This window comes from Talpa occidentalis, unplaced genomic scaffold (assembly GCF_014898055.3).
Source record: "Talpa occidentalis isolate TD23 unplaced genomic scaffold, MPIMG_talOcc4v2.1 talOcc4.9, whole genome shotgun sequence".
Lineage (NCBI taxonomy): Eukaryota > Metazoa > Chordata > Mammalia > Eulipotyphla > Talpidae > Talpa > Talpa occidentalis.
The window spans coordinates 102,513,250-102,520,692 of record NW_023605305.1 but is presented as its reverse complement, the minus strand read 5'-3'; the positions used below and the strand labels follow the sequence as shown (position 1 = coordinate 102,520,692).

General features: G+C 37.4%; 1 pseudogene; it reads left to right on the top strand.

The window, feature by feature from the left end:
* The first annotated feature begins 7,417 nt into the window (after nt 1-7,417).
* LOC119236891 (40S ribosomal protein S2-like) overlaps nt 7,418-7,443 on the top strand; it is a 69,775-nt pseudogene continuing 69,749 nt past the window's right edge.

Here is a 7,443-nt window from a genome sequence, read left to right as displayed (position 1 = left end):
TCTCTCTCTCTCTCTCTTTGGTTTCAGTTCTATCCAGATCTTCAGTTCATTTTGAATTAATGTTATATATGGAGTTAAGCATGTGTTACCTCCTTTCTTTCCATGTGACTATCCATGTTTCCCAGCACCATTTGTTAAAGAGAATTTTTTTCTCCATTGTGTGGTTGTGGCTCCTTTGTCAAAAATGAACTGTCCATATTTGTGTGGGTTTATCTCCAATCTTTCTATTCTATTCCATTGATTTTGAGTTTCTCTTTTTGTTCCAATACCACACTGTTTTCATTATTATTATTTTTTAGTATAGTTTGAAGTCAGGAAGTATGATAGCTCCACTTACCTTCTTGTCTCTCAGGAGCACATTACTTGTTCAGGGCGTTTTATGGCTCCATATAATTTTTATAATTGTTTACTCAATTTCCTTGAAAAAGTCATTGGGAGTTTGATAGGTATTATGTTGGCTCTATAAATTATTTCAGGTAATATGGACATTTCAATAATATTTATTCTTTGTGTCTCTTGTTTTATTGCCTTTAACAGAGTCTTAGTGTTCAGTATATCTGGCCTTCACCACCTTCATTAAGTTTACTCTCAAGAGATTATTTCTTTTTGGTGTGATTGTAAATAGGATTGTTTCCCTTATAGCACTTTCTACTGATAATGTTGTTTGCATATTGAAATGCAATTGATTTTTTGTATCCATTTTATATCCTGCCACCTTACTGTATTCATTTATTACTTCTAGTAGTATTTTGGTAAAGCCTTTGGGTTCTGTAAGCCTATTATCATGTCATCTGCAAGCAGTGGCAGTTTCACTCCTTTTCTAGTTCAATTTCCTCTTATGTCTTTTTCTTACCTAATTGCTCCAGCTGGGATTTCCAGTACTATGTTAAATGATAGTGGTTACAGAGGACATTCTTGTCTTTTTCCTGATCTTAATGGAAATGCTTTCAGCCTCTCACTATTGAGTATGGTATTAGCTATGGGTTTCACATACATGCTTTTATAATGTTTAGGACAGGCTGGAGGTTGGATAGCCACAGCATGATGATAGGGTACTCTGGGGAAATGAATTTCTCTGAAGGGACTTTTTTTTTAAAGATTTATTTATCTATGCATACAAGAGCTGGGGTACAGGCCAGAGGTGTCAGGGATGAGAGGATCCACCAGAGACAGAGTGGGGAACAGAACAGGCAGAATGACTGAATTACACTGCTGAGGGGAGCAGTGGGCCAATCAGGAGAGGTCTGCTGTGCCATGTGGGCTGCTCTCTGGCCAGCCAGGGATTGAACTCATGCTGCAGAGGCTACAGGATAGCTTCACAGGTTGTGTCTTAACACCTTGCACCACCAGGGAGGCCCCCTGGAGGAACTTTTGAGAAAAGGAGTGCATTCACACATGTATGTGGGTCTGACCTGGGACATTGGAAAATCTGACATAGGAAAGGAACGTTCTCCCCCAACCCCACTCCAAAAGTAAAAGATCAAGCCCTATGGGAAATATCAGTGTCAATTAGAAGAGAAAGCATAAGGGTAATTGGTATCTCAGAAGGAGAAAAGAGAGAAGGGAGCAGAGCTCCTCTTAAAAGATATAATAGCTGGGAGAGTCAGGGAGAGTCAGACCATGCTCCATTGAGCACCCAATAGAAGAGAGGTCTGGTGAGAGAGACAGCACATCCCTCCCTTGGAAAGTATCAAGCAGGAGCATAAGTATTGCAGGCCAGGTCCCTAGAACCAGGGCAGTACTGCTGAGGCTACTGTGGCAGCCATAGCCTATAGCTGTAGTGGGGCACATAGCTTTCTGGGTGCCTCTTGCCTGCCAGCTCCAGCTGAATCCAAGAGAGTGAGCTTTGTGAACAAGAACTAACTGCTCTACACAGGAGGTTCTAGCTTCATAGACCATGATCTTATATAAAAAGGAGGAGCAGGAAGGTAGGGTGGGAAATTAGGACAACTGAGGCACTGAACAGAACTTGCTGTGGATAAGGAGGTAAAGAGGTGACCAACCTCACTCCTTATCAAAATTAAGATGAAGTATTTAAGCCCCACAAGCTCCTCCTAGAAGAGCTTCTGAAAGTAAACTAAGTAAACTAAAAGTAAACTAAGAAGTGAAATAAACAAAACTAAACCTTCAGTGCCCCAACCACAAAAAAAAAAAAAAAAAAAAAAAAAGCAAATAAGGCAATACACATGCCTAGGAAACAAGATGGTAAAGTAAAATGAAATGAGCAAAAGTTCTATGACATATATAAAAGATATGGAAATAAAGGATCTATATCTTTCAGACAAATACTGTAAGAAATCAATGTTTTTTTAAAAAATTAAATAAGTCACTGGAAGTTCAGTCAAAGGCAGACAGGCAAGTGCAAAATCTTAGAAAAGAGATCCAGGAACAAAGGGAGTTCTCCATCAAAGAGATTGCAAATAAAAAAGAACATGACAAGAGACTGAATGAAATGAAGACAAATACAGAAGGCACTTTCAATAGGATTAAACTTGCAAAAGAAAGAATTTCAGGAATAGAAGACTCAATGTATGAATCGCCCAATTCGAAAAACGAAGAAAAACAGGATATAGGAAAACATGAGAAATCCCTATGGGAAATATCAGAGTCAATTAGAAGAGAAAGCATAAGGGTAATTGGATCTCAGAAGGAGAAAAAAGAGAAGAGAGCAGAGCTCCTCTTAAAAGATATAATAGCTGAGAATTTTCCAAACCTAAGGAATGAATGACATATGGATGTCCAGGAAACAGAGAGAACACCCAAAATTCTAGATGCAAGATGACCAACACCAAGACACTTCATTGTTAAATTATCAAAAATCAAAGATAAAGAAAAAATTTAGGTCCTCCCTTGTTGCTTAGGGGTTAAGTCTCAGCATTATCACCACTATGGCCTGATTTCGATCCCTGGCCAGGGTGTTAACCCACATGGTGCAGCAGAAGCCTTCTGTCTCTCCCAATGCTCCCTTTAGCAGTGTATTTCAGCAGATCTGCCTGTTCTGCTCCCCACTCTGTCTCTGGTGAATCCTTTCAACCCCCACACCTCTGGCCTGAACCCCAGTTCTTGTATGCATAAATAAATAAATCTTTTAAAGAAAAGAAAAGAAAAAAATTAACATAAAACCCTGAGCAAAATGACAAGAACGCAAAATCTGAAACATGAGCAAGAATATTACAAGTCAACAACAAAACACTAAATTGCAGGAAGGAATGAACAGAACCTGTAGGTTAAATATCAGAGTGCAGATACCAGCTCATAAAGGATTTAGACACAGGAATTTAAGTAAATCCCCCATGGTAACCAACCACTGACCAAAAATCTGGAATAGAGACCTACAGACAACGAAACAAGTAAGTTGATAGATGTACTAAGAGAAAGAGTAGAGAGAAACAAATGGATAAAAAACAGAAAAATAAAACAACCAAAAAATCAAATGACTGATAATAAATGGTTTCTATCAATAATCACCTCCAGTTTGAATGACTGGGGTGCTACTTTCCCAGGCCCAACCACCTTTGCCTCCTTCCTAGCCTTCCCTGCAGCCAGCCACTAACCTTCATGTGAGTCTTCAGTGGGAATGTCCTCAGACTCTGACCTGATTTTCTGAATCTTCCTCTGAGAAAATATTTTTTATAGCTTTTTTTTGGCGGGGGAGAGAGGGAGTTGATCCCAAGCTTTCTATTCTGTCACTATGTGGGTGAACAAAATTAAAATAAGAAGTAAATTTCTTTGAAAGCTACCATTGCTTTATTGTGTCCAAAATCTATAATAATCCATATTCAACAATGATCAATATTCCATCAGATAGAACTAACTGGTAAAGGGAAACAACTGTCCTGATGAAATTCAAGCTTAAAGCCAACTATGTTCAATACATTAAGTAAAATGTAGGTGACATTACAAATGCAATGAACCAGCAATCACTCTCTCCAATATTACAATGACGAAACTATTGATGATATTAAAATACTTATAATCCCAAGTGGGTTCATTCCAATGTAACCTGTTTGATTTAAGGAAGCTTCTTTGATATGCAGGGTTTTAATTATTTTATAGAATGGATCAGACAAAGACTCAAAACTTTCTTTAAAGACTGGCCAAAAATGGCAGCTAAAATAGCAACCAGGGGGCACTGTAGCTTTATGAAATTACCTTAAAGAAGATGACAAAAATCTATGCTAATATTGTTTAAGAATTTAAATATATATATTTTTTAAATTACTATTTTTTTAAAGATTTATTTATTTATTTATACAAGCACTGGGTACAGTCAGAAGCACGGGAGGGTGAGAGAATTCACCAGAGCCAGAACAGGGAGCAGAGCAGGCAGAAGGACCGAAGTACACTGCTGAGGGGAGCAGCGGGCGGCAGGAGGGGTCTGTGCGCCATGTGGGACCCTCCTCCAGTGGCCGGGGAGCAGCCGGGGATCGAACCAGTGCTGCAGAGGCTGCAGGCAGCTTTGCAACCCAGTCCTCAACCGCTGCGCCACCAGGGAGGCCCAGAATTTAAATATATTTTTAAATTATATAATTTTATGTGATCTTGGGAGAAATTTTCTGTAGGAGTTTAATCTGAAAATGTAAGTCAGATTTTTCTCACTTGTCCCACTTGAAAACATAACGTTCATTTTAAAGATATATATTTTAAAAGAATGATTTATTTTCATATATGTATTTAAAAACCATGATTTATTTCCTTCATTATTAATGAGCTGACATTAGGGACTTTGGAGGATTGGCAAATGAAGGAAGCATTTTAATATTCTACTCCATTTAATTTATTGTATAAAGCATATGTCTTGTAGAGAAAAATTTAAGGTTTCAAATTAAAAGTTTTCTTTGGAATATTTGATACATTGGGCATTTGATATTTCTAACTTTTATTTTAAATGGCATTACTATATTAAATTTTATAGTAGAAAATACACTTGTTTGGTTTCATTGGCACATATAGCAAGAATTGAATATAGAAAAAAATCTTTCTCAATATAAAGTCAATAAGAGATTTTTATATAAAGCTTCTTCCTAGAACAAGTATAATATCACAGATTCCAGAGAAAATTGGGTCCATACTATTTGTTACTTTTAAATGTTATCAAGTTAACAGTTTGTGTAGTAAAAATCATATTAATATAAAATTCTTCATGAATAAAAAGTAGTCAACAAGAGTTTTTGATTTCTTTAAGTGGTGATAAATCAAGGATCTAGTTCTATAAATTCAATTACCTAGTCCAATATATATGAACCTTCAGTAGGAAAACCAAAGTAACTACACACCATTGCTTTTGAACTTGAGAAGAGTCTACAGATTACTGACTAGTTAGAAATAAACTTACAATTTTCTCTCTGATATCTCCACCTTCACTTCAAACCCCTAAACAGTTCAGATAGAATTTATCCTATCCTCCTTCGAAACTATTTACATACAAGATTTGCAGTGTGTGTGTGTGTGTGTGTGTGTGTGTGTGTGTGTGTATTGCTGTAATCTAATTCCCATAATATTTAGTATTTCATCTTACTTATATCTTTAAGGTTGGACAAAAGATCATATTCACAAATGTTAATGTTTTCTTAACACCGCAGTTTTGTACTTTGTGTTATATAACTAAGGACATCCTGTTATTCCCTTTTAGAAGGGACTCAGAATTATGAGTCTCTAGTTAGAAAACACGAGTTTCATTTTGGTACATACGTTTTCTAACTAATACATATAATATATTCTGGTATCTATTAGCATAGGTATTATATATTAGTATATAGTACATTCTGATATATTATCAACATAAATATTAGATAATGATACATTAATAAGATTATTAATAGGGCCTCCCCTGGTGGCACAGCGGTTGAGCGCTGGGCTGCGAAGCTGACCGCAGCCTCTGCAGCGCCGGTTCAATCCCTGGCCACAGGCGAGGGTCCCACGTGGCGTGCAGACCTCTCCTGCCACACCCGCTGCTCCCCTCAGCAGTGTATTTCGTCAGTCTGCCTGTTCTGTTCCCCTCTCTGACTCTGGTGAATTCTCTCACCCTCCCGCGCTTCTAACTGTACCCAGTGCTTGTATAAATAAATAAATAAATCTCTTAAAAAAAAAAAAAGATTATTAATATATGGTTTAGTATAATATATATGAAATATATTAGACATTATTGCTACTACCTCTACACAGACCCCTTTATTGCTTCTATAAGCTGTATCCCCAACTTCTTCATGTTTTCCTTCTAGACTTGCACCTCTACGCTTCTTCAGAAGAATGTTCTTTATACTACAGAGAGCTCAAAGTGTGATGGAATTTATGTCCCTCTGGATGGTATTTAATCAGTGACTGGTGAGTGAATTTGAAAGTTTAACTCTTGCTTTGATCAGGTCAAACAATATGATGTAATTTTTACTTCAGAGTTCACCAGGGGATTGACTTGAAGCTGAGATTTTGTCTGAAATGTCATAGTTGTTTGGATTTTTTTCTTCTATTTTTCTTTCCTCACAATTTATCAATTTCCACTGGGGGTACTGATTTAATAAATCAATTATGAACATATTTTGTCTCAAGATCTGCTGCTAGGGAATTAGACCTAAGGTTAGGAGATTTTTCTATAACTACTAAAAATTTAAAAACAGGAAAATGTTTTCTCATATATAACCCAGTCTCTCTCTCTCTCTCTCTCTCTCTCTCTCTCTCTCTCTCTCTCTCTCTCTGTGTGTGTGTGTGTGTGTGTTTTGCATGAACAATAGACTATATGGGGATTGTATTTGGGACTTCTGATTTGAGAAACATGAAGGATTGAAATGCAGAAGCTTCTTCCCTAATAGGGAAATACAAAATAAAATGTAACTGATGGAACTTAGATTAGAGACAATTAGGATGGAAGTTTTCACAAGGTCAAAAACCAGAAGTGGGGGTAAGGATGTTTAAAGAGTTGTTATGGAAGGTTCTAGGAAACTAAGTTTTCCAGGGGTCAGAAAGGATTCTGCGTTACAGAAAACCAACTCAACCTGACCCTAAAGTGATAAAATTCCACAAAGGAATGACTCCCTCTAAAGTACAGCATATAAGAACACCCTCTGCCCTGGAAAACCACAACTCTTGTCCCAAGACTGCCTTCCCGCCTCTGTGTGTGTGTTTCTATTCCTTAATAAGCCTGTCCCTTTCACATGCATCTCTCACCTGTGTCTACGCAAGCACTTCTCTTTTTCTTTTTCGTAATAAACCTGCCCTTTTAAAATGCAGACTTCGCCTGTTTGTGTCTATGCAAATGTCTTTTTCCTTAATAATCTCGCTGTGTGCTGCTGAGCAGGGAAACTGCCAAAATCTTTCTCAGAGGGACCCAAGTGCCCCACTCACCAAACCCCAACGTAACTAAAGCAAATTAGATATATAGCTGTACATCAATGAGCAAAGAGAAAATCCCCAGCTGTCAGAAATGCGCATGCCTTATGCCCACGAGTG